Source organism: Tamandua tetradactyla, chromosome 6, assembly GCF_023851605.1.
Source record: "Tamandua tetradactyla isolate mTamTet1 chromosome 6, mTamTet1.pri, whole genome shotgun sequence".
NCBI classification, from domain to species: Eukaryota; Metazoa; Chordata; class Mammalia; order Pilosa; family Myrmecophagidae; genus Tamandua; species Tamandua tetradactyla.
In genome coordinates this window covers 3,605,542-3,633,334 of record NC_135332.1, presented here as the reverse complement: position 1 = coordinate 3,633,334, position 27,793 = coordinate 3,605,542, and the positions used below count along the sequence as shown (strand labels likewise).

The window sequence follows — 27,793 nt, the reverse complement described above, 5'->3', positions numbered from 1 at the left end:
ACACCAATGTGAGCTAGGGGTGGGAGGCCAAGCAATTAGGATTTAAATTTTGTCGGTGGAAAGTCTGCATTAGAAGACATTTTAAGGGAGTTTTATTGCTTTCAAACAGATGCATTAATAAAGACTAATCGCTATAAAAATGCATTTGTGTCAAAGCCCTGGCAAGCCTTCATCGAGTTAATAAGCAATAATTGGTGCTAAGTTTCTGTATTGAGGGAAGGCACGGAACTGGATTCTCTTGTGTTTGGCCACTAGCTGACCGTGTGCCCTTGAACAAACTGCTTCCCCAGATGCCTCGTTTTCTTCCTCTCTAAAACAGGGGGTTGCACTAAATCAATGCTACCATCCCTTCTACCTCTGACTTGAGCTAAGAGGAGTGCTACGAAAGGGCTTGGGAAAGTTTGTTTGCTAAACATACCCTCCAGCTATCCTTCTGCCCCAGTGGGCCTTTTTTGTTTCATGGAGAGTGACAAATTCTTAATTAGTGGCCTATTAAAATATAATATGTGAAGCATATTTACTGTCTATTTGAGGAGAATGAAGGTTTATCTTTTAAAGCTTAGGATTCTAACTGAAGCAAGTCACACCCCCACAAAAATGAAATGGGAGCATAAAACATCCTGAAAATCTGAAACTCTGTACAACCAAAGGACAAGTATTGCGTTGGTATTTTAAAAAAGATTTTCATTCCATTTGCAACACCTTTGTCTTCCTTCATGGATCTCTCCATCTCTTTTTCAGCTCTACAACAAGCTATTTTAAGAGTCTGTTTTCCTTCCATGCAGTAATGCCGTTCAGATCGACAATTTAATTGTCATCATACTTTTTCTTAGTCTTCCAAGACCTTTTGTTACGGGGGAATAATTTTAGGTGCTCCAAGCGCAAATCCATTAAATACCTTCTTATTTCGCTAATGAACTATTGTGGGTGGTAAAAATTAATTTCATTCCGCCCATGATATTCATATATCTGTTAAATTTTTAGAGTTGAGAATTAAAGGTTGCAAATAACTGAAGTCAAATGAGAATCTCATCTTAAAATGTTCAGGCTGTTGTTTCATTTATGACAAAACGTATCAAAAGAAAAGTCTACAAAAATACATCACAAAATGAAAATGAGTTCAACAGATCCAATCTCAGGGTCGATGCTGCGAAGGTATTTTTTTTTTCTTTTTTTTTCTTTTTTTTCATGGGCAGGCACCAGGAATCAAACCCGGGTCTCAGGCGGCATGGCAGGCGAGAAGTCTGCCTGCTGAGCCACCATAGCCTGCTGCAAAGGTATTCCCTGAAGGTCAAGGAAGCCACTTGGACTTGCACATTATAATAATGGCAGGTCAGATCCATTAACTCTGCATGGAAGGTGCTTTGAAAGGGAAAACAGAAAGCATCCCCATCATGCCCTGATGACAATAAGGATGGTGAGTGGAGGAGGCCCCTTCCATGTCCCTTTAGTAAAAAAGGGGCAAAAGCCATCGCTCGAAAGATAGTTCCCTTTCAGGAGACTGGCCTAATGTCACAAGGCAAGAAAAGTCAGAGTCCTGCGCCCAAAGATAAATATTTCCAGAACTATCAAGGACCTTAATAATTGTAAAATTAGGATTGCCTGTTACATGCTTCCTTACTGGCGATTGGTCCCTTCCAGAGCCAACTCTGATTTACTTAAATTAATGTCAGTGCCTTAGGTAGGAGAAGCAGCATGGTTGTTTTTCTTCAGTCAGATTAAATTCCAATTTATGCCTCTAAATGTGTGCAAACTGCTCCAAAGCATTCCATGGGATTGGGAATTTAACCCACTATTCTTTTTCCCTTCAACTCTTATGTTTGACTCCTTTTTTGAGTCTACCCTCCTTTCTTTCTAACTCCCAAATGCTACATAGATGAGGGAACTCATCGACGATAACAAAAAGAATCCAGTCTAAGGGAAAGCAGACAAAAATCTCGAAAGTCATGTACTGGAAAAAAAAAAAAAAGTCATGTACTGTGGCCATGAAGTAATTCCTAAGGAGAGTCTGATAAACTCTGATGGAGTTCGTACCATTGCTGGGTTTAGGGTTTAACAACATAGCCAGAAAGAAGAGTGGTGACTTTAAAGAATAAATTAAGAAAAGAGGAATGACAATGCAGTTGTCATAATTATTTTCAGTCTGTAAAAATAATTATGTACTGTACTTCAATACACACACAGACACACACACAAGCCAATAGCTTTTTTTTTTTTACATTAAATGACAGTGAACTTTGAAAGGCTGAAAGAATGAGAAAGTGGAGTCTGCCTTAACATAAAGCTTCTCTCCTCAAGTGACAGTAAATTGGATAAATGCTATTTTTAGATGAAATATATCTAACTAATGTCCAGATGTAATTTTACCACAAGAATAGAAAAACAAATCTATCTAAAGCACTGAGCTGTACTTAAAAACATCTTTAAAATTTTGAGTAAAAATGATTTATACTGGAAAGACGCAGATGCGTGATACTGACCATCAGCCTCTGCAAGCAGTTCCCTGGGGAGTGACATCTGTGCACATGGCTTCAACATGTAGATGAGCCTGAGGTTTACATTCCTGATTTAATTGTTATGAACTCTCTGGGCTTGCAACCCGTCTGCAGTGTATGTCCACGTGCACAGAAAGGAATGAAGCGAGAAGTGCAATCGTATCAGAATTTCTAATAGTTGTCACTTTGAGAGTTCATCTGCTTATTCCAACGATGCAGCTTCTGTTCCAGGCATTCTTGGAAGTCCTCCTACTCATTCACTCAACATACTTTTATTAACACATACCATTTTCCAAGCACTCTTTTAGGTGCTGAGTAGAAAATAATGAGCAGAACAAATACAGCCTTTGCCCTTATGCTTACACTCTTGTAAGACTCCTTTTGGATCTCAGTTTACAACTTACAAAAGATAATCAATACTGATTATATATGTAGAACAGAATGATCAAAAGTTAGAATGTTTGCGTTTGGTGCTTTTTGGTATTTAAAAAATTTTTTTTAATTAATTAAAAAAAGAAAGTAAGAAAAAAAGATGATCAATCTTATTACTTGAGAAACACAAATGGTGGTGTTGAGATTGAACATGGCCTTCATCAACATCCATAACTCTGGCCGTTTGAAAAATGTCAATTTCTGAAATATAACCACTGAAGATATACAAAATCATGTGTTACAGGGCCCCCAGAGAAGGGTTGCAAACAGATTACTATGTAGGGGCATCATCACTGGAAGAAAGACATGGCCTCTCCAAGTGGCTATTTCTGCAGTTTATGCTCCAGTGAGGGAGGAAGGACATCCCTCCCCAGGAACAGCAGCCAGGTGGCAGGGAGGAAGTTGTGATGCGGGTGGGGGAGTGGCAGGGAATAGGTGGGGCAAATCTAACCCAAATCCAGGCAGGTCATAAAATCCCTGGGTTAGAGGAGGGAGTGGGGTTCTTATGGAGAAGAGAGGCATCAGATAAGGTCAGCTTCAGAAGAATTGAGCCTCGATGGATGGAGAATCAGAAGCTGTTCAAACAATCCATCCAAAACATGGATGAGGAAGAACAGGAACTAGACGTACACACTGGGCATGAAAACTTAGGGGGATAGAAATATCTAGGTTACCCAAAACAACCTGGCTTTTAGGAGCTAAAAAAATGACCTGCCTCCCAAGAGCTGGGATAGGTAGTGGCAAGGCATCATGGCTTCCTGGGACCATGAAAGAATCTGGCCCTTCTACCTTGGTAGGGGCAGCTACAACTGATTTTAAAACTTCAAGGTCATAGATAAAATAGTGTAAAGCCTAAGCATAACTGCATACTCATTGTAGACAGTCAATAAGGTGTGAAGATGGAACAAGGACTAACAACTTTATTTGACATTATTTCATAATCATTGCTTAATATATCTAGTAGCCATCTAAAGATGCACATATGTGGAAAGATCCCATAATCAACAAATTATGCACACTATTATGCAGTTTAAATTGTTTTCTCAACATTAGAGAGGGATTTGCATGTATCCCTGCAAACTCCCCTCCCCTAAATCCCTTACAAATAACATACACTGAAGAGAAATGTAGCTGGAAACTGGTAAGTGTTTTGAGGCATGCAAATAGGGTTGATCAAACAGAAGAAGACATTGGGTCTACAAGATCAGTTTCTTTAACATCATACTCACAACTGAGCTAATCGGAAGAACCAAAGTTCTCTTCCTGTCCCTCTCAAGACCTGTCTCATCAGGATAGTCTTTTAAGTCAGTCTGTAGGCTGGAAATGTACTTACTTTGTATTCCTTGGCACCTTGCATATGCTGTTCTACTGTGGAAGGTCTAATGGAGTTGTCCTCTTGATCTTCACCCCAAACCCTTGCATTAGACCAGTGGTATTCAAACCTAGGGTTTCATAGAATGCTGAGGGTATCTCAAGGTCCATGGGATGACCTTCTGGGTGGGGCCCAGGCTTCCAGGCTTTCCCACCTCAGGACATATTCCTGCTCTTTATTTTTTTTAATCAGTCTTCTATACTGGTCCCCATGCAAGATATTGTTTTGATAAAACAAAAAGACTGGAGGTTTCATTATAAATACATATAAGTCTTGAAATCACTATTCCAAACCAAGGGTTGGTAGGTATTTTAACCATTTGTTGGACTAACAGGGCTAGACAATGGGAGATCACAGTCCTTCTATGGCCTTTTAAGCCTAAAGCATAGACAAGAAGGAACAAAGATCAGGGAATAGAAAAGGGGAAAAGAAAGATGAGGAAAGTCAGAGAAAGAAAAAGATCAACTGCTAAAGTAGTGATTTGGGGGCCTTTCTCCACTGAGAATGCACATTTATGCATGCACCTAACACTCTGCAAACAATTTGAGGGGGTTTGGAGACTTTGAAGGCCCACATCTTTGGTCTCACTTTCAAAATCTCCATGGGAAGACATCAGTCAGCGGCAACTACTGCTGAATTCTTGGTTTTTCTTTAATGCTACTCTGATCATTTCACCTCATTCTCCTCACAAGGAAGCTGCTATGAACCATGATAAACCACAATAAATCACACCCAAAGTTTTGAACATGGGCTTTCAAATATTTTTACTCAGGAGTCTTACCTGATTCATTGGCCTTTATAGGCTACTTTCTAATAAATATCTTTAGTGCTGTAGTCAGAAGAAATAACGCATTTGTCAGTTTCAATTTAAGTTCACCACTTGCCAAATATGTTTCAATGGTTGTCACATTAATAGTTCCCCTTGGAAATACAAACAATTGGGACTTTTGCTGGAGACATTCAAAATCATTTGGTTATTTTTCTGCTTCTAACCCTGAGAAAAGGCAGTAATTGCCTCCTGGTATCATCCCTAAGTTTCTGACATTCCTTTAGGCCTTGACTGTTGTTGGCACCAAAACTTTTAATCAGCCTTCTATTTAGAACCTTTAGATGAGCCAAATCCCCCATGCCTCATAATCTTGTCATGCTTGATCATTACCCAAAATTATCATTACTTTTCTGGCCATCCATCCTCTCTTGCACTAACAAAGTAGGGTTTAATTCAGAAACAGACCTCTGAGCTCTGCCCGCACCGACCCAGTTGCTTACTGAACTGCATCCCTTACCTGCCCCAAGGACATCTTACACTCAGCACGCCTAGGGCTGGACTCTTCTTTCCTTGAGATCTATGCTTCTACCTGACTCTCTGAACCCACTGCCACATACACAGGCAAGACTCTTCCTTCTTTCTGACTCTCACATCCAACAGGTTTTAAAGTCTTAATTATTCTACATCCTTCATAAACCAACTGTTTTAGCTCAAGTTATTTTCCTTCTGTATTACTGCAACAGTCTTCTAATTATCTTCCTAATTCCACTTTTAATGCCTTCCCCCTAATCCTTGTCCCAAACTGCTGCCAATGACCTTTCAAACTTACAATGACCTTGTAACAACTTCTACTTAAAATCCTTCAATAATTGCCCATTGTCTTCTAAATACAAACCAAATTCCTTAACATGGAAGTCAATACTTTTCGTAAAGTTGTCCCCATGTCTATCTTCAGTTCTCTGCCCATCCTGGTCCCCAGCCAGCACCCAAAATTCAGGCCCAGCAAACCACACACTGCTCTCTTCTCATTCACCCTTCTTCCCTGGGTTAACACCTATTCACTCTTCAAAAACATATTGAATATTTATGCAGGCACAGTTTCAGTGCTCTACACATATATTATAATTTCTAACCCTCTCAACAACTGCTTAAGACTTGCAGAGGTTGAGGAATTTGCCCAAAGTCACAGAGCTAGTGAGCAGCTAACCAGAGACTCAAACCCAGGCTTGCCTGACTCCAGCACCTGCCTTCTTTCCATGAAGCTAAGATGCCTCGTTGCACAATTCCACTCAGAAGTCATCTTCTACAGGGGGCCTCCCCTGACCCCTTAACTTGTCTCCTCCCATAGCACCCTACCTAAGCTTTCTTCTAACAGTCCTCAAGTGTATGTGCCAGGAGATGAACTTCTAGCAGGCAGATGTTGGGTCTTTTAATTATAAAATTAATACCTGCTCAAGGATGTTAAAATTCAAATAATATATAAGGCTATATATAGACTCCCACCCCCATTTCAACTTCTTAAATGTTACCCATACTAACTCACTTCTTGTATAACCTTCCAGAAATGTTTTATCACAATGGCAAATATATGCATGTAGCATTTTCCCTCCAAAATGGGCTTATGCAACACAAGCAATTCTGCATTGTTTTCCTTAAGACTATACCATAGAAATTCTTCTATATCAATATATATTGATATACTTCATTCTCTCTTTTTTGGTAGAAATAAATAAATGCATATTTATTAATTTCACAATACATATAAATGAATAAAACTGTTTGAAGTTCTGGGGGGGAAAATTGAGCTATATGCTGTTTATAAGAGAAGCACCTAAAACACGAGGCAGAAAGATTAAAAGTCAAGGATGTCATTGAATAAACTAAGAATACAAAATATATAAATTTATTCAATTATGTATGTAAATAAATGGTATAGAAGGGAAGCTCTGGCTTATAGAAGAAAGCCAATCGATAAATATAGATAGATTGATCCAAGGAGAAAATCACCATTTGGCAACCATCATAGTAATAATTGATTCAAGCAAGAACCATCAATTTTTACTAAAACTAAGACGGTGAAGATTACAGGATTAACAAGATATTTCAATTATCTCAAATATTTTTCCATGAGAGAGATAAATGAATTTATAAATTGCCAAGGGAAAAATAATAACTACCCAGTGGAGATACTTGACAGGCACCACCTTAACCAAGCGATCTAAATTATTAGGACAATTAATGGAACCTACAACATCATTTGATATGATGCACTAAGAGGGAGACGACATCATTTCTGGAATAATTCTGTCAAAAGTGAATCTAATCTTGAGAACACATCAGACAAACCCAAATGGAGGGACATTCTACAAAATAACTGACTCTTCGAAAATGTCAAGTTCATGAAAGACAAAGAAAACACTGAGGAAACATTTCAACAGTTGTCATACTGATAGCTCCCCTTGGAAGCAAAAACAACTGAGACTTTTGCTGAAGACATTCAAAATTAAAGCAGACTAAAGAGATGTGACAGTAGAATGCAACCTGTGATTCAGGACTTTCTTTTACTATAAAGCATGTTATTGGGACAAATCTCAGATAATATATATCACCTCTAAATACTTCCATATGTCTCCCTAAGAGATATACTATTTTATTATTGTTAATATAGCCACAATGCCATTTCACAGCTGGCATGATGTCAGAGCTGTAAAAGAGACAGAAAGATGCAGACAGAGCTGTGTACCAGCCCCTCGATCCAGCACCTTGGAACTTCCTGGGAAGTTCTGCAAAAGACCCAGATCTCTGAGGGTGATGCTCAGGTGGTGGTATTTTAAATCTCCCCAAATGATTCGTGTGCAACCCTGCTCCTGCTAATCTCTCCTTTCTCATCTCCCACCCTTTGCCCTTGTGCTCTGTGCTTCAGCGATGCCAAACTGTAGTTCTGGGGACACCCCGTTTTGACCTTTGGCCCTCTCCTCTGGGCTGGCAGGTTGGGTGGGGTGTCCCTTCTATGGGCTCTTGAGTGCCCAGCATTGCCACATGGGATGGATGGTTTCCCAGAATGTATGTTTTTTGCCTTCTATAGATATATCTCTTTGAGGTTGCCTGACATACAGCATGGAGTGCATTGAACTAAAATGTTCTGGAGGCTCAAAGGAGGGCGAGATATCCCTGGGCTGGAAGTTTTGGAAATGCCTTCTGGAGGGAGTGTCCTTTGAGCCAGGACTTCAAAGTAGGGTGGAATGTGTGTGAACTCATAACTGAGCTTGCTCTGACCTGAACTGAGTCTTCTGAATGCCTGGGGTACTTTCTTTCACTTCTCCACCCCTTTCCTCACTTTAAAGTAAGATCTTCTGCATCTTGAGGGCAGTTTAGAGCCTGGTATTTAGAGTTTGAGAATTGGGTTAATATCTTGGCTTCACATCTGTGTGGCTTTGGGCAATTCACTGGTCCTCCCTGGCCTCGGATTCCTCCTCTGAGAAATGATATTACTGATGCTTCATAGGGTTGTGGTGAGCACAAAATGGGATGCTGGAGGTCCTTTCAGTGGCAAAGGACCTCTGAAAACAAGTAGTTGAGTAGTCATTCTGGTTGCTTTGATGAGGCAAGCCTGGAGCAGGGGGGGGCAAAGCTGGAAGACTCTTTGTTAAGAAATTTGTCATATCTTTTCGCAAGCAGAAAAAAATGTTTTATGACTCTTCTTTTTTGTCATGTAATGATGTAATGGTCTACATGAAAGACTCTCCATCCTTTACAGGTCACATCTCACCAGAAGCTTTTTTTTTTTTTTCAGTTAAAACTTTTAATTTTGGGATCATTGTAGATTCACATGCAGTTGTAAGAAACAATGCAAATTAACCCCATGTAATCTTCATCCCAATGATAAATTCTTTCAAAACTATAGTACAATATCATAGTGAGGACTGTCCTGCTTTCCTGGCTGCTATGACAAATATCACACAATGTGCTGCCTTAAAAACAGGGATTTATTTGCACATGGTTTCAGAGGCTAGAAGGCTTGCTTCCTCCTGAAGTCTGTAGCATTCTGGCTGACCAGCATCCCTTAGGTTCCTTGACCTTCCTGTCACATGGAGATGTCCTCTACTTTCTCTTTCAGGTTCCATTGACTTCCAGCTTCTGTGACTCCATGAGGCTTTCTCTTCATTGAATCCCTGATACTAGGATTAAGGCCTAACCTCACTCAGTTGGGCAACCCCTTAATTAAAAGTAACATCTTCTAAAGGTCCCATTTACTATGGGGTTCATACTCACAGGAATGGATTAAGATTAAGGACATACTTTTTCTCTGGGTATATAATTCAACCTACCACAAGGATGTTGATGTTGGTGACAGTCAAGGTACAGAACATTTCCATCAGCACAGGGATTCTCTGTGCTGCCCTTTTATAACCTCACCCACTTCCCTCCCATTCCCAATCCCTCCTTAATCCCTGACAACCACTAATTCATTTCTATAATATTATCATTTCAAGCATGTTATATAATTGGAATCATACAGTGTGTAACCTTTTGGGATTGGCTTAACTCACTCGATGTAATTCTCTGGGGAGTCATCTAGGGGTTATTGTATTTTCAGGTATTGTGAATGGTTAGGTTCTGGGGTCACCTTGGCCAAAAGATTATGCCCAATTGAGAAAACCTTCTCGACCAAAAGGGGGAAGAGTGAAATGAGACAAAGTGTCAATGGCTGAGAGATTCCAAACAGAGTCGAGAGGTTATCCTGGAGGTTATTCTTACGCATTAAGTAGATATCACCTTGTTATTCAAGATGTAATGGAGAGGATGGAGGGAACTGCCTGAAAATGTAGAGCTGTGTTCCAGTAGTCATGTTTCTTGAGGATAACTGAATAATGATATAGCTTTCACAATGTGACTGTGTGATTGTGAAAACCTTGTGTCTGATGCTCCTTTTATCTACCTTGTCAACAAACGAGTAGAACATATGGAATAAAAATAATGGGGGAACAAATGCTAAAATAAATTTAGTTTGAAATGCTAGGGATCAGTGAAAGCGAGGGGTAAGGGGTATGGTAGGTATAATCTTTTTTTTGTTCTCTTTTCTGTTTTTGTTTTAGTTCTTTTTCTATTGTCTTTTTATTTCTTTTTCTGAATTGATGCAACTGTTCTAAGAAATGATGAATATGCAACTAAGTGATGATATTGTGAATTACTGATTATATACGTTGGTGTTTTATTTGGTTTGTTAAAATTTTTTTAATTTATTTTTAATTAATAATAAAATAAATTAAAAAAAAAAAAAGATTATGCCCAGGAGTCTGGTCAGGCAAGCACTGGCCTGACTGTTGCTGCAAGGATATTTCATGGCTGGTAAATTAAATCATCAGTCAGTTGATTGCTTCTGTGGCTGATTACATCTGAGATCAACTAAGGCATGTCTTCCACAATAAAATAATCTAATCATTTGAAGGCTTTTAAGGAAGAAGAGGGACTCTTTCACTTCTTCTGCAGCCAGCAAGCCTCTCCTGTGGAGTTTGTCCAGATCCTTCATTGGAGCTGCCAGCCTCACAGCCTGCCGTACGGATTTTGGACTCTTCCATTCCCACAGTTGCGTAAGACACCTTTATAAATCTCATATTTATAGATCTCTCCTCTTGGTTCTGCTTCTCTAGAGAACCCTGGCTAACACAGGTGTCAAGTCTAAGAATTCTTTTCTGGCTCCAGATCCCAAAGATTTTCTCCTCTGATTTATTCTAAAAGTTTTATATTTTACATTTAAGTTTGTGATCTATTTTGAGGTAGTTTTGTATAAAGCATGAGACTTAGACTGAAGTTTGGTTTTTTCTTTTTACTATGGATATACAATTGTTCCAACACCATTTATTGAAAAGACATCTCCCTTCCAGAGTTGTTTTGCATGTTTGTCAAAATCAGTTGGGCATATTTGTGGGGGTCTATTTCTAGATTCTCTATTCTATTCCATTGTTGTTTTTCTAATATGGGTATCCTTTTGTTAGTACTATACAGCCTTAGTTATTGTAGGTTTTATTATGTCATGAAATCAAGTAGACTGATTCTTCTCACTTTATTATTTCTTTTCAAAACATTTTTAACTTTTCTAGTTCCTTTGCCTTTCTATATAAATTTTAGAATAATGTTGTTTATATCTATAAAAGTACTGCTGGGGGTTGATAAAAATTACGTTAAAACTTTATATCAACTTGGGGAGAATTGACATCTTTACTATGTTGAGTCTCTAATCCCATGAACATGGTGTTCTATTTAGTTAGGTATTCTTCGATATCTTTCATCACACAATGTAGTTTAAGGCATACAAATCTTATACTTGTTTTATTCTACTTACACCTAAGTATTTAATATTTTGGAGCAACTGTGAATGGTATTGTATTTTTAATATTGGTGCCTGTGTATTCACTGTTAGTTCTGGTAGGTAGAGTTGGGTATCCCAGTTTAGACAGGTCTTGATCCACATTCTGGTGGATATGGACCCATTGTAAACAAGATTTCCTCAAGATGTTACTTTAGTTAAGGTATAGTCCAACTAAATCAGGTTGGGCTTTAATCTGAATTACTGGAGTCCTTTGTAAGCATGAAATTCAGATGGAGAGAAAAACCATGGAAAGCAGCCAGAAGCCAGAAGTCAACATAACCTGGAGGAAACAGTTGAAGATATCATTATGTACATTGCCAGATGATAGAAAAGCCAAGAACCCAATAGTATGCCATCCAACTAGAAGATATTGATCCTGGTAGGAAACAAGCCTTCTAGCCTCTAAAACTATTAACCAAAAAGTTCATGTTGTTATACGAACCCATTGTGTGGTATTTGTTTTAGCAATTAAGAAACTCAGATACTAATACATAGAAATTCAATTAAATTTTGTATGTTGATCTTATATCATGCAACCTTGATGAACTCACTTATTACTTCAAGGAGTTTTTGTTTTTGTAGATTCTTTGGGATTTTCTTTGAGGATGATCATGTCGTCTGCAAATAGGGACAGTATTATTTCTTCCTTTCCAATCTGTAAGTTTTATTTTCCCTTTCTTGCCTTATTACATTGGCTATAACATCTAGCACTATGCTGATTAAGAGTGATTAGAGTGGACATCCTTGACTTATTCCCAATCTAGGGGGCAATATATTCAGTTTTTCATCATTAAATATAATGATAGCTGTAGAGTTTTTTGTACATGCTCTTTATCAAGTTGAGAGTGTTCCCTTCTATTCCTGCTTTTCTGGGAGTTTTTATAAAGAATGGAGATTGAATTTTATTAAATGCTTTTTCTAATCAATTGATATGATCATGTGATTTTTCTTCTTTAACCTGTTAATATGGTGGATATCACTGATTGATTTTCAATTATTGTACCCCTGTAATAAACTCCACATAGTCACAGTGTATAATTCTTTTTATATTAGGCAGAATTATATTTACTAATACTTTGTTAAAGATTTTTGTGTTTATATTCATGAGGGATATTGATCTGGTTTTCTTTTTTGTACTGTCTTTGGGTAATACTAGCTTTATAAAATGACCTGGAGAATATTCCCTCCTCTTCTATTATCTGGAATAGATTATGCAGAATTGTTTTAATTATTCTTCAAATGGTTAGTAGAATTCTCCAGTGAACCCATTTGGGCCTGAAGATTTCTTTTGGGGAGTTTTGTAATTACCAATTCAATTTCCATTGTAGTAATAAAACTATTGGAATATTTCCTATTTCCTCTAGGGTGAGTTGTAGTAGTTTGTGGTTTTTGAGGAATATACCCATTTCATCAAAGTTATTAAATTTGTATGTGTAGAGTTGTTTGATATCTGCAGAATTTGTAGTGAATTCTCCTGCTTCAATCCTCATATTGGTAATTTGTGTCTTTCTGCTTTACTTCATCAGTCTTGCTGGTGGTTTGTGAATTTTATTGTTCTTTTCATAGAACCAGCTCTGTTTCTGTATTATTTTTCTGTTGTCAATTTATTGATGTCTGCTCTTTATAATTTCCTTCATTCTGCTTGCTTTGGATTTATTTTGTTCTTCTTTTTCTAAGTTCTTGAGGTGGGAGCTTAGCTTGATTTGAGACTTTCTTCTAAAGTATGTATTTGGTGCTATAAATTTCCCTCTTAGCATTACTTTGGATGTACCTCACAAATTTTGATATTTTGTATTTTCATTTCCATTAAGTTCAAAGTATTTTTGTTTCCCTCAAGATTTCCTCTTTGGCCTAAGGATTATTTAGAAATGTGTATTTTTTAATTTCCAACTGTTTGGATATTTTCCTGATAATCTTTCTGTTATCTTTCCAGCTGATCTTTTGTAGTTGTAGAACACTCTCTGTATTATTTCAGTCCTTTAAAATTTGTTGAAGTTTGGGTTTTTTTTTGGCCCAGGATATTCCCTATGTTAGTATATATTCCATGGGTACTTGAAAAGCATACCTCTGCTGATATTGTTGGGTAGAGTGTTTCATACATGGTAATTAGATCCTGTTGGTTGATGGTGTTGTTTAGTTTTTCTATATCCTTGTGATATTCTATCTAGTTGTTCTAACAATTGTTGAGAGAGGAGTATTGAGATATCCAGTTATAACTGTGGATTATATATTTCTCCTTTTGTATCTATTGGGTTTTTTTTGTTTGTTTGTTTGTTTTATTTATTTTTGCATGGGTAGGCACTGGGAATCGAACCCAGGTCTCCGGCATGGCAGGCAAGAACTCTGCTGCTGAGCCACCATTGCCTCCCCTCTAATGGTTTTTATTTCACATATTTTCCAGCTCTGTTATTTGGTATTTACACATGTAGGATTGCTATGTCATCTCGTTGGATCAACTCTTTGATCATTATATAATATTCCTTTCTGTCTATATATATATATATATTTTTTTTTTTGGGGGGGGGATCGGAAGTTTAGTTTACCTGATATTAATATAGCCACTCCTGATTTCTTTGATTAATGTTTGCATGATATTTTTATTTTCTAGCCTTTTACTTTTGACTTGCTTATATCATTATATCTGAAGTGAGTTTCTTGTGGATAGCATACAGTTGGGTCATTTTTTTTACTCACTCTGCCAATCTCCATCTTTCAACTGTTGTATTTAGACCATTTACATTTAATATGTTACTGATAAGTTAGGGCTTAATCTGCCATTTTATTATTTTTGTTAGGGCTTAATCTGCCATTTTATATTTTTATTTTATGCTTGTACTCTTTGATTTTCATTTCTCTATTTTATTTTTCTTGCCTTCCTGTGAGTTACTTGAACATTTTTTTTAGAATTCCATTTTGATTTATCGATAGCATTTTAAATCTATTTTATAGCTGTTTTAGTGGTTTCTTTAGGTATTACACTATATATCTTTTTTTTTTTTTTTTTTTAATACATGGGCAGGCACCGGGAATAGAACCCGAGCCCTCTGGCATGGCAGGCAAGTGTTCTTGCGTGCTGAGCCACCGTGGCCCGCCCTACACTATATATCTTATCACTATCTACTGTTATCACTTTACCAATTCAAGTGAAATATAGAAAATTTACTTCCTTTGACATGCTTTACCCCCTCCTGTTTATAATATAATTATCTAAATATTACTTCCTCATACATTTAGAACCATTCATGCAGTATTATAATTTTTGCTTCAACTATCAGACATAATTTAGAAAACTCAAGAGAAGGGAAGACAACCGTATTTACCCATATTTGTTGTTTACTGTATTCTTTGCTCCCTTCCTGGTTTTCCAAAGTTTCTTTGCTGTCTGTTGAGAGAACTATCTTTAGCCATTCTTTTAATGTATGTTTTCTTATGACAAATTGTCTTAGTTTTCCTTCATCTGAGAATGTTTTAAAGAATATTTTCACTGGTTATAGGATTCTAGGTTGACAGTTATCTTATTTCATCACATGAAAAATATTGTGCCACTTCCTCCATAGTTTCTGATGAGAAATTCATTGATGTTTGAATTTTTTCCTGTTTTATTCTATCTGCTTTCAAGTTTTTTTCCTTTGCCTTTAATTTTCAGAAGTTTAATTGTGATGTGTCTTAATGTGTATTTCTTTGAATTTACCCCATTTGATGTCTGTTCAGCATCCTGAATCTTTAGGTTTATATTTCTTGCCAAATTCAAAAAGTTTTCAGCCACTATTTCTTCAACTACTTTTCCAGCCCTGTCTTCCTTCTTCTATGACTCCAGTGACACAAATGATAGATTTTTTACTATGGCTTTACCAGTCCGAGACTATTTTCTCTCTGTTGTTCAGATGAGGTAATTTCAAATGTTCTGTCTTCCAGTTCACTGATACTTGTCTTTCCCCTCATCCTGCTGTTGAGTTCTTTCATCAAGTTTTTATTTCAATTATTGCATTTTTCAGTCTAAGATTTCCATTTGGCTCTTTTTATATCATCTATTTCTTTGGTGACATTTTCTATTTCTTTGCTAAGGCTTTCTATCTTTTCATTTGTTTTAAGTGTATTCATAGTTGCTTGTTGCAGGACTTTTGTCATGGCTGCTTTGAAATTTAGGTCATATTATTGTAGCATCCCTGCCATTTTGGTGTTGGGATCTATGGCATGTCTTTTACAAATCAGTTTGATATACTCTTGGTTCTTGGTATGATTAAAAATTTTTCAGTGAAACCTGGATATTATCTTATTACGTTATCAAACTATGTATCTTATTCTAAATGTCTGTTTTAGCCGACTTTTTTACACTGGTCCAGCAGGGGGAAAGGGGGCACCATTCACTACTGTCAGGTGGAGGCAGAAGTCCAGGTTCCCCACTGTTCTAGTTTGCTAGCTGCTGGAATGCAATATACCAAAAACAGAATGGCTTTTAACAAGGGGAATTTAATAAGTTGCAAGTTTACAGTTCTAAGGCCGAGAAAATGTCCCAATTAAAACAAGTCTATAGAAATGTCCAATCAAAGGCATCCAGGGAAAGATACCTTGGTTCAAGAAGGCCGATGAAGTTCAGGGTCTCTCTCTCAAGTGAGATGGCACATGGTGAACACAGTCAGGGCTTCTCTCTCGGCTGGAAGGGTACATGGCAAATACGGTGTCATCTGCTAGCCTTGTCTCCTGGCTTCCTATTTCATGAAGCTCCCCGGGAGGCGTTTTCCTTCTTCATCTCCAAAGGTCGCTGGCTGGTGGACTCTCTGCTTCTTGGTGCTGCAGCATTCTCTGCTCTCTCTGAATCTCTCATTCTCCAAAATGTTTCCTCTTTTATAGGACTTCAGAAACTAATCAAGACCCACTCAAATGGGTGGAGACATGTCATCCCCTAATCCAGTTTAACAACCATTCTTAACTAAATCACATCAACCAAGATTGATGATCTCATTACAGTTTCAAATATACAGTATTGAATAGGGATTATTCTACCTTTAAGAAATGAGATTTATATTAAAATATGGCTTTTCTTAGGGGGCATACTTCCTTTCAAACCAGCAAACCCACTCAGTCTCCACTGATACCCAAGTAATGTTCCTCATTACTGCTGGGCAGGAGTGGGAGTCCACACTGGCACCATGACATATGTTTATTACCAGCCAGAGGGTTGAAAGCCCTGGTTCCCTACTGGCCTTTTTTAGCAGAGACAACTAAGCATTTATTTTCGTGTTCTTCTTACTATATTTTAAGTTCTTCCAAAAAAGCTCCAAGGAATGAACGTCCGGATTCATGTATGCCCTGGCCTTGGTCCACTGTTGCAGGGTGTCAGGAGCCTGGTATACATGCTTGAGTATTCACCTACATTAAACCCCAGGACAATGTGACAGTATAACTCCCTTCTCCATGGCAACTATGTGTCCTTTGTTCATTTCGGAAGAGGTAGTGGCCATGTGTAAAAATATGCAGGAACTTGCTCTCAGAACCAGGCTGTGATATGAGAGGTGCTTGCCATGCATATCACCCACTGTCTTTTGCCTGATCCTTCACCTTCAGTTTGTGAAAACAGAGCAGAAAACAATCTTCTATGAAGATATTTCACTACTCAGAAGACAGACAGAGGCCTCCAATGCAATGTGCTTTCAGAGATTCTGGGTCTAGTTCAGCTGTCGGATGAGTTGATTAATGCTTTCGCCCTGATAACCAGGTGAGCCCATCTCCTTGAAAAAGCCCACTTTATTCTTGGTAGCATGTCGGGCCACTGAGAGGTGGAACGGGCACAAGAAATGGGAAATCCTCTGGAAATAGTTGCCCGGGAAGGCAATTTCATGAATGAGATCTTCCAAGCAAATGACACCAAACCTCCCCAGGTGCTCCTCAATTACTGTGTTGTCTGTCAATGGGATTTTCTTATTCTTGACCTTCGCTTGTCCACGTTTTAGGATAAGTTCCCGGACAGACTTTAGATTTGGAAATCCCCAGGTCACATAAGGTTCCACTGTACGCAGCATTTTCAGGGTTGTGGGGGTCACTTTCACAAATACACCACTGAAAAACTTTCTCAAGCGAAGTCTTTTGATGGTCCTCCGCACCAGTAAACTTATCCCATTGATTCTTTGGATGCGTATTACAAAGGCCAAGGAATGTTCATCTGGCATTTCCAAGCCATGAGGTTTCACTTCTAGACGTTTGAGGCGTATCTTGTCACGCTGCTGCCGCTGAGAATCAATTAAGAACGATTCCAATCGCTTAAACCTGAACTGTTTCCCTTTCCTCGGCTTCTTTTCCAAAAGTGCCTGCTTTGCCTGGGTGGCTTTGAGGGCCTGATAAGCCTTCCTCTTTTTTCAGGAGATTTTCTGGAACCAAAGGGATTTTTTTTCTTGGCTCTTCCTCCGCCATCTTTCCGACGCTCACTGGCCTTTTTTGACATCACCCTGGTGGGAGCTGTGAAGGGAAACCTAGGCACCCCAACTGACCTTCTCTGGTATGATGGGGTGAAGACTACAGTTTTTTGTGTAGTATTTGGCTAGAGTGCATAATACCTAAAAGTATTATGTCTTGCTGGGCTTCCCCTTTCCTGGTTCAGGCTAGAAAAAGTAGGCTTTTCTTGGGGCTTTTGTATGTGTATATGTGTTCTCCTGATGGCTTTTTCAGGTTGCTAGCTTCTTCAGCTGTTAAGTATTGGATATATGAGACAAAAAGAAAACTCAACATTATGTTGTTCCTTAGGCCCAAGGTACTCTGCCTTCTCTCTACTTTGTAGTCTTCATCTGTTTGTTTTATTTTTAATATCCAGGTTTTTTGTTACATTAAGTGGGAGGAGTAGGGAAAAGTATGTCTACTTTTAAAGTAAAGGTTTCCCACTACTTTATTTTTTAAAAAGATTCTTTTGGAGAGATGTACTATAATTTATTGACAGACACTTATGTTAATAAGTATTATTAATAACAAAATATGTTGTTAATAAACATTTTTTCCTACTAAAACAATGCTGCAATGAATAAGGGAGTTGCTTGTTTTATTTGTTTGCTTATTTTTCATTTCTATATCACCAAGTCTCAGTAGAGTGCCTGGCTACATAATAGGAAGTCAATAAATGTTTACTGAATGTATGAATGCATTGTGATTGAACTGCAAACTTCATTCTTTACCAAGCTGCACATAACTGTTTCCATTAGGGACTGTTAGCATACAAGAAAGGACTTTAAAACCACATTAATTAAAACAGATATAAATTAAAAATGAACTTGACAAAAGACTTGAGATATGTTTTCCCCATTCTAGGTATGTGTGCAAATATGATTAGAAGAAAACACATCAAAACAAAATCCCAGGGCGGGCCGCGGTGGCTCAGCGGGCAAAGTGCTTGCCTGCTATGCCGGAGGACCTCGGTTCGATTCCCGGCCCCACCCCATGTAACAAAAACGGAGAAACAGAATACAATAAAAACAAGAAAATGTTTAAAAATGTTTCCCTTTCCTCCTTCCTTCCTTCCTTCTATCCTTCCTTCCTTCTAAAAAAAAAAAAAAAAAAAAAAAAAAAAAAAAAAAAAACAAAATCCCAATGTTAACTATGGGATTATGAAAGATTTACATTTTCCTAGTTATCTAAATTTTCTTCAGTGACCTAAATTATTAAATTATCTAAATATTAAATTATCTAAATTACCTTATCTTCCTAGACATCTAAATTTTCTCCTGAGGGTAGACTTCTAAAGTTTCAAGATATTGAAATTCAGTGGCCTGAAGTTGTGGTCATTAGTAGACGGTCTGGCATTTCAATAGATTATATCATGCTGCCCATCTAAGTACCTGTTTTCCTGGCCTCCCATTAACTTGGAAACAGAAGTTGAAGCATACACTTCACCAAAAGCATCATGGCATCTAAGGGGGACTTGTCTTCAGGTAAACTACACAGAAGTTTTATACCAATGTAGTTGACATAAGTTAGATGAACAGGACAAAGTGGGCGGTAGACTAATGAAAACAAGAGCTGACATTTATTGAGCTAACGTTTATTGAAGAATACCTTACATCAGGTATTGTTCTGGTTGTTTTACATGGAGCATTGTCCTCATGGCAACACTTGTCCTGAATTTTACAGGGGACGAGACGGAGGCAGACTAGGTTACTTGGTTGCCCTAAGTCACACAGTAGCCAACCTGAGGAGCCAAGATTCAAAATCACAGGTTCCAGAACCAGCCTTTTAATTTCAGGAGTGTCAAGAAGGCCGCCTCTGCCCTAGAAATACCTCCTCTACCAGTTGTTTCCTGACATGCCAACTTTGTCAAAAATAGCATTAAGGTTTTTCTGGTTGTTCAGAAGATGCAGTTAAACTTGCCCGTGGAAATTCCGTGTAGGGAGTACATCCCTGTTTCCTCACCACTGACGACTACTCCTGCCACTTCTGGAACCCACCTCATGATTCGCTCCCACGTTTATCTTTTGACCATCGCTGTGACTTTGGAGTGGATCCCTGCCACTACATTAGTGGAACATCATATCTTCTAGGGCTCTGTCCTTAGGTTCTGTTCTAGCTACTCTCCATGTTCATTCACACGTTTTGTCTCATCCTCCTGTTAGGAATTGATAATGCTAAAGGTTTATTTCTCTGATTTAAAGTTTTGGTTCTGTGAAAATGTGATATTTCTGGAGACTTACACTAAGTCTTACTAGTACTTTCTTCAGTAAATTCATTCACATGAGGCATAATTTCCTGGGTCAGAGAGTGAGAATAGATTATGGATCCGTTAAAAGTAGAGGGCAAAATTTTGAGAAGGATGATAGTGATTATTTGAGTGACACCTGTTAAGTTCTATTCTTCACTATATTGTCTATTCACGTATATAATTTTCATAGCCTTGGCAATGATGCATTTCTCTCTTAACAAAGGAGAAAAAGAGGTTTGGAGGAGTTAAATAGGGTTACAAAGCCACAATTAAAATCCAGGGTAAAGTTCAAGCTCTTTACCCATTTTCATGCTTTTAGGACACTGGTGGATGAGTAGGAAAAGAAAGGGAAAAGTTGGAGGCACTGCAACTATATCATGAGCCCATACTGGGCATCATCTACCAATTTTTTGGCCTTTAAGAGACATTCATGCCAGAGACCCAGGTTTGATTCCTGGTGCCAGCTCAGGCAAAAAAAAAAAAAAAAAAAAAGGAGACATTTATTAACTCATAAACTTTAGATAATACACACACACACACACACACACAGTAGTCACACACTGCAGAACAAAAAATGATATTCTATTAAGAATCACTGGGGAAAAATCTAAATAAAAGTGACTTTATTGCCAACTTTAATACATATTATTTCTTCTGTGACTCCTAAACTATTTTTGCAGAAAACTAAGCTAACATTTCACATTTGGAAAGCTTATATTTCTAATTCTATTTGGTCTCTCTGTGGTTTGAACTAAAGAGTATTACAGCTTGTTTGCTCTAGTCTAGTGGTTCTCAAAGTGTGGTCCAGGGACCTTGGGAATCCCCATGACCCTTTAAGAGGGGTCCATGAAATTAAAAGTATTTTTGCAGTTACACTAAGAGGTTATTTATCATTTCACTGTATTGAACTTTTCACTGATGTTACAAAAGCCATGGTAGATAAAAACTGCTGATACCTTAGTAAGTATCTGGCAATGGAACCAAACTGTACTAGTATGAAAAGTCCATTGACACCATATTGAAACTCAGCTTTAAGAAACTATTACTTGTTGAGTTTTGGTTTGGGATCAAAGAAGAATATCCATAATTATCTGTAAGGGCTGTACAAATACTCCTCTCTTTCTTTTCCAAATACTTATCTATGTAGGGCCAGGTTTACTTTGTTTACTTCAATCAAAGCAACATATTGCAACAGACTGAAGGCAGAAACAGATATGAGAATCCAGTTGTCTTCTATTAAGTCAGACAAAATCTAAAACAGTCCCTCTCTTCTCATTGAACTTCTTTAAGACAATACAGTTATTTTTCTTTTAAAATGTTATTTATGTATACAGTGAAGATAGGATTTAGCAAATGAATATGAATGCTGAATCATTAAATTGATATCTTTTAGTCTCCAGTATCTTAGAGCAGCTAGAACTAAAAACCTAAAATTATGGAATTGTAACCCATGTCAAACTCTGAAATATGTCCTACAACTAATTGTGGTGCTATGCTTTGAAATTTATTGCTTTTTTGTATATATGTTATTTTTTACAAATAAAAAAGAAGGAAAAAAAGTCGATTGTGATGATAAAAAATATTCAAGCCTTCTAGCTTCCTATATTCTGGAGCAGCTAGAAGGAAAAATCTGAGAGGATCATATGATAGCCCATGACAAACTCTGGGATCTGTCCTCTAACTACTTGCTGAAGAGTGCTTTGAAAACTATTGCCTTTTTATTTCTTTGCTTTGATTATATGTTATACTATACAATAAAAAAGTTTTTTAAAAATGTTATTTATGTTAATTTGCAATAGTTTACTTGTTTTTAAATGAATAAGTAGATAAATACATTTAAAAGTTCTAATTTCTTATTCAGTAAATATTGATAGATATAATCCACAAAAACAAAATCTCTGTAGGGTCTTGGAACATTTTTAAGAGTATAAAGGGGTCCTGAGGTCAAGTTTTGAGAACTTCTGTCCTAGGTTTATGTGATATGGTTAAACTTTAATTTTTATGTTATTTTCTGGACTATTTAACAAGTGATATACTTATCGCAACTGCATCTAATAGTTACACAGAAGCTGCCGTTATTCAAAAAATGACCATCAGGAATGTCAGGGTGCATGAAAAATATATATACGCTAGGCATATCTTTTTTTCAAGCATGAATTTGGAATTTGTTCAATATGCATTCTTCTGTTATCTCCCTTTAAAATGAAACATTTCAAAGACTATAATCAAACATGAAGGTAAATATAAAAAAACAGTGCAAGTCAAATTTATGATGTGGGAACATAAGGCTTGCTATTACAGCTTTTAATGGCAGATAGTTTACAATAAACATTGGGCTTAGCCTGGTAGAAAATAGTCACAGACAGGAGGTAATTACTTGTCCATCTCCAAGCATCAGAAATTCTGGAGTCCCTCCAGTTGAATAATGCAGATCTGCCAACTGTCATTCATTTGGACTAATGCTTTTTTTGTTGTTTTAATTAAATTGGGAAAAAAGAACATAAGCTAAACCTCCCTCTGAAAGTGCTAAAATTCCATGGATGGATAAATCTGTGACCCATTCTTTTACACTGTCTTTATTAGTCTTGAGGAAATCACATAGACTCCCATAAATAGAGTCACAGAGGGGAACGGAATATATGCTGTGCTAGAAAGGGCCTGTTGCCAGGAAATCTGAATATTACAGTGAAGGTTCTATAAATGGTAAGAGAAAAGCAACTAGATCCCCATACAGATAACAAGAATATAAATGGACCTTTTAATGAGCTTTGCATCATCACATATGAAATAATAAATACACCCAAACAGAGATTAAAAAGAGGGAGACCAAATTATGCAAAATTCTGTTGTTAAGCTATGTGGGCAGCATAACTCAAAATAGAAACCAAGCAGCTTTCCAAAGACTTGAAGGTTTTAGATAAAGAAAATATAATCACTCTAATTTTTGTTTAATCCTGTTCTCTTCAACTTTCATCAGAAACTGTTACCACCTCTGGTTATTTGGAGACAGTGGAACTGTTCACAGAAATATACCTGAAACAGATTCTCACAAGCACATATTCTAATTTTAAGATTTTAACACTTAAAAAAGAACTGTGGCAAAATTTAAGGTTATGTGTAGGAAGAATAACCAAGATACACATGGCATATGTATTATATATTAATTTAGAATATGCTTCACAAAAAACATTTATTTTTGCTTTGTGAATATTTTGGATTAAAGGGTACTTTAGCATCAACACAAACTAAAAATACTTCACCTGTTATTATTAACACCTTAGTTTATTTCAGATCAAGGGCTCTTGATATCATGCCCCATACTTATCAACAGTGTTTTCTCCTTGCAATGAAGAACACTGGTAAGAATAATTTTGATTTTTATTTGCCTTACCATTTCATTGGCTAAGAGGTTGTCCCAGTGCTACAGTGGAAACTTCCATTTCCTTTTTTTTTGTATGCTGTACAGCGGGGGTCATATTTCATTCTTTTTCTATGTGAGTGGCCTGTTATTGTAGCACCATTTGTAGAATTTTTGTTTTTGTTTTGTTTTTTTCTTTGTTTGTTTGTTTGCTTTGGAAAGTGCATGGGCCAGGAATCAAACCTGGGTCTCTTGCATAGCAGGGGAGAATTCTACCGCTGAATTATCCTTGCACCCCTGGAAACTTCCATTTCATTTTACAGTGAATGAAACATTTTTCCTTATGCAACCAGGTATAGCAGAATTAGTGTCTATCCCATGGTGATGCTAGCAATAGCCTGACTCACATTGAAAATGAATTTAAAAATGAATTATGTGAGATCTTATGAACAATAAAGATCTTTACTTTCAATTCCCTTATACAAATTGATAACACCTCATGCCACACACAAAGGAAATAATAATGTGGACAGTAGGAAAATAAATAAAATTTAAGAGGGAAACTGAGCTACCACCTCCTTCTGTTTTTCCTTTTGGTATTGATGCCCATTTCACCAATTCCACAAGAAGAAGGGCAAGAGTAAGTATGATGATGTTAGGCAATCATTTTTTGTAAGCCAATAAAACTCAGTTATTGAGTATGAAGAAGTCCTGGATTTATCTAAAAGGCTGCACTCTGAAGGCTTACAGGCAGAATACAGTTCATGAGTGGGCTCTATTTGACCCTTATACTGTTTTTCTAAAAATTGGATTAGTTTCCAACATTCACAAATCAGGATATTTCACAAAAACAGAAACAAAACAAAACCCTGGATCTTTTATTTTTCTAAGTAATTGGAAGCTTAACAACCCTGAACCTGCTTAATTCTCCCATGTCCAGAATCCTTCCCCAGCCCACCTTACTCATGCATCTTCCCTACTGGCTCCTGGAAATATCTGAGTGTAAGACTCTGAGTCATTTCTTGCTCTGACTTAGACCTTGAGTCAATGGAGAAGAGTCATCAGACAAGTGTTTACTCCTCTGGGGTCCCTTCCTACTCTTCCCAATAAAACTCTGTGTAAAGTATAGAGTTTCAGATCCCAACTGGAGCTAATTGGATGCATTTAGGGTTGTTATCCCAAGCCAAAGTTGTTTCAAAGTTATCCTTGACCTGAAGACTTTCTGGGAAATAAGGGCTGAGAACCTCTTCTTGAAGTTTATGTCTAAACAAGGCTGAGCTGGGGAATGTATCAAAATGCAAAATAAAAGTAATTCTGGAAAATTGACCCACGATGAAGGTATTATTGAAATGTCTCTCTCTATGTGAGACGAGGTAGAAAGCACTAGCTGGAAGAATACCTGGATTCAGACCCCTCTCAGCCTGTGGGACAATTGGCAAGCCACCCCATCTCAGTTGGCCTCTGTCTCTTCACCTATAAAATGAAGGGAATATTTCCATGTTCACAGTCCAGGCTTTACATTAGAATCACCTGGTGCACCTTAAAAACTACTGACGCCTAAGCCCCACTCTAGACCACCTGAGTCGCATTCTCTGAAGTAGGGGCACAGGAATCATTATGTTTCCAGAGTTCCCCAGGTGATACTGATGCATAGGGAGGGCAGAGAACACAATCCAATATGATCTTCAAGGCTCCTTCTCATTCTCCAATCCTGGGGTTTCAGTGGCTGGAGACAGGTGCCTGGAGAATAGCCATTTGCCCTGCTCATTTCTCCTTATATCAGATTGCCAGCAAAGAATATTCATTTCATACTAAAAAAAATACATGGAGTGTGGTCATAGCTTTTTTTTTTCATATTGGGTCACTAAAAGAGGCCTGAACTGGAACTCCCAAATTCTAACACCCACCCTCTGAAATTCACGCTCCACAACCATCTCCAGGTGTCACTTGTCCCAGGCCCACTGATTCCCACATTGTAAGTATTTTTATCTCGAGAAAAAATCTAAATTGTTGCCATTTAAAAGATGCAAAGAACTGCATACAGCATATAATAAAGTAGTCCCCCACCACGTATTTTTATTGAGCACATGAAATATGACTAGTCCCAGCTGAGATGTGCTGGAAATGAAAAATAAACCCCAGACTTTGAAAACTTAGCCCCCGCCTCAAAACAGGCATATAAAATATTTCAATAACTTTCATATGGAAAAGAAAATGTTTTAATTAAGTGGGTTTAATAAACTATATTCTTAAAATTAATTTCACCTGTTTCTTTTTACTTTTTAAAACATGCTTAGTAGAAAAATTTAAATTGCCTATGTGGCTTACATTCTTTTTCTACTGGACAGTGCTGACTATGGGGTGTCCACTTTCTGAATCTTTAACTGCAGTTTATAGTGTAAAACAAGACAATGAACTAAGGTGGGAGTTTGGAAAACATTCAATTACTCGTCTTAACTGCACAGACTCCCATAAGAGAGGCTCTTAATAGAAGTGATTGAAAACTACACAGCCTCAGCTGGGTGGGAGACAAATCCAAAGCAATAGTTTATGCCGAAAAGACACTCTTGTGCACCCAAATATGACCCTTGAGAGAATCCTAGTGGAACACTTTCTAGGGAGAAAAATGTGGAGGTTACTGGCCATTTCCCCCTTCTCTCTATTTAACATTAGGCATATAATTTCAATATCTCTTTTCATGTTTTCCCCGTTCATGCACTCATTAAGATAAATTGTCCTAAAGCAGGAAGCATTCAAATCCTCAACAACAAACTGAATCAGTGAGTGCATTTAGCCTGGGACAACATCGAAATTCCCGTCGGCTGCAACTTTGTTTTCCATCATTGGTCTCTCAAGTTGTTTAAAGCAGTTGTTTCTGCAGTCTTGTGTGATTTCCAGCCCAGAGGTCTCAGATTAGTAGTTATCAGGCCTCCACCCCTGGCTTATCACATCACCACAATAACGGGCAGGAGGGAAAAACATGTTTGGAAATAGGGCCAACTTTAAGTTCAGAAAAGAGCAGGCAACTTTCCAGAACGTGTGAATTCAGGGGTGCCAGGAAGGCTCTGGCACGCATAGAAAACTTTTTTTCTTATTAGCTGGCTGATGGCTGTAACTCCCCCGTTAGAGTTAGAGCTGAAGCTCTTTTAGTTAAAGGCTTTGAGGCCTCTTAAATGAGCGTGTTCCCAGGGGCCTCCACCCCCACGTTAGTCAGTCTTCCTTTAACATGAATACTTTGCAGAACAACACGAGTCAATTCATTGAATTTGACGGACTACGTGCGGCTGCCCCGACCAGATTTTGATAAAACCGTGCGGCTGCCCCGACCAGATTTTGATAAAACCGTAAGAGGTACCCCTCCAGACAGAAAGGGAAAGCAACGTGTCAGAGGGAGGAAAAGGGCACAGACAGGAAGGCTGGGGGAGCTGACAAGCAACGTCAACCTAGCTCGCTGTCCAGCCGGCGTCTGGCACTGCTGAGAAAGGCTCATTGACTGAAACTGGCGCAGCAGTGGGCACCGCTGGGGGGGCCTCAGGCAATACGCAGAGGCAATTCACCTCCCCGCAGCCAGCCCAGCCGTGAGAACGTTCTTTCCATTCTTTTTCACACACCCCCCCCCCCCACGCCCTTTCCCAGACTCACTCCTACCTCTATTGTAGCACTTACAAGATCTTGCTTACTCTCCTTCCTCCCCCACAAGCACAAATCTCTGTCTTACTCCTCTGCGAGTCCCCAGCACCTAGCACGCCACTCGGCACTTCCTACCGTGAACACGAGCGAGCGTGCCGCCTTCCAGGCTCCCCAGGGGCCGGAGCGTCTGTCATCCTAGACGTGACCCTCGGGCTAAGGGGATGGCAGCACCCCCTGCAGCAGACTGCGTCTATGTTTCTCAACTCTGGACACAACATTTTGAAACGAAGACAAGGGTAAGAGGCATAGGACAGGTTGGGGCATGAAGATATTACCACCTCTGTGGGTTCACACCTATTTGCACGCTGCCAAACTATTAGGCTGCTGTATCCCAGGGTGCTTCAGGACGGTTTACCCCCAACCTCAAGAGGTTGCTATGCAGAAGGCCATTATGATGATTTGTTTTGCTCTGTGATGCATTAAAATAAATTAAAAAGCAGAGCGTATCAAATCTCCCACCCCCCAAATATAGGATGTTATACTTTTTAACAAACTGACTTTCCATCATTTCCCAGATTTGTGATATGTTGCAAGTAAATGCCTGGCATTCAGCTCAAGGTTCCAGCAACAGTTGTGTGGCCTTGGATAAAGAACACAGGGAGATTCTTTGTCCTCTGGTCTCTTCAGTGT

The 27,793-nt window shown here is 38.2% G+C and overlaps 1 long non-coding RNA gene and 1 pseudogene across 1 annotated transcript in view; both read right to left on the bottom strand.

Annotated features, from left to right (window-relative positions):
- Positions 1-27,486, bottom strand: part of LOC143685773 (uncharacterized) — a 34,037-nt gene extending 6,551 nt beyond the window's left edge. Inside the window, exons 1-2 of the long non-coding RNA XR_013176724.1 lie at positions 27,239-27,486; positions 24,873-24,946 (exon numbers count right to left, since the gene is read on the bottom strand). This is a non-coding gene — a long non-coding RNA (uncharacterized LOC143685773). The remainder of the gene's footprint in view (positions 1-24,872; positions 24,947-27,238) is intronic.
- LOC143685772 (ribosomal protein uL30-like pseudogene) lies at positions 16,620-17,846 on the bottom strand (annotated as a pseudogene).
- Positions 27,487-27,793: the final 307 nt, after the last annotated feature.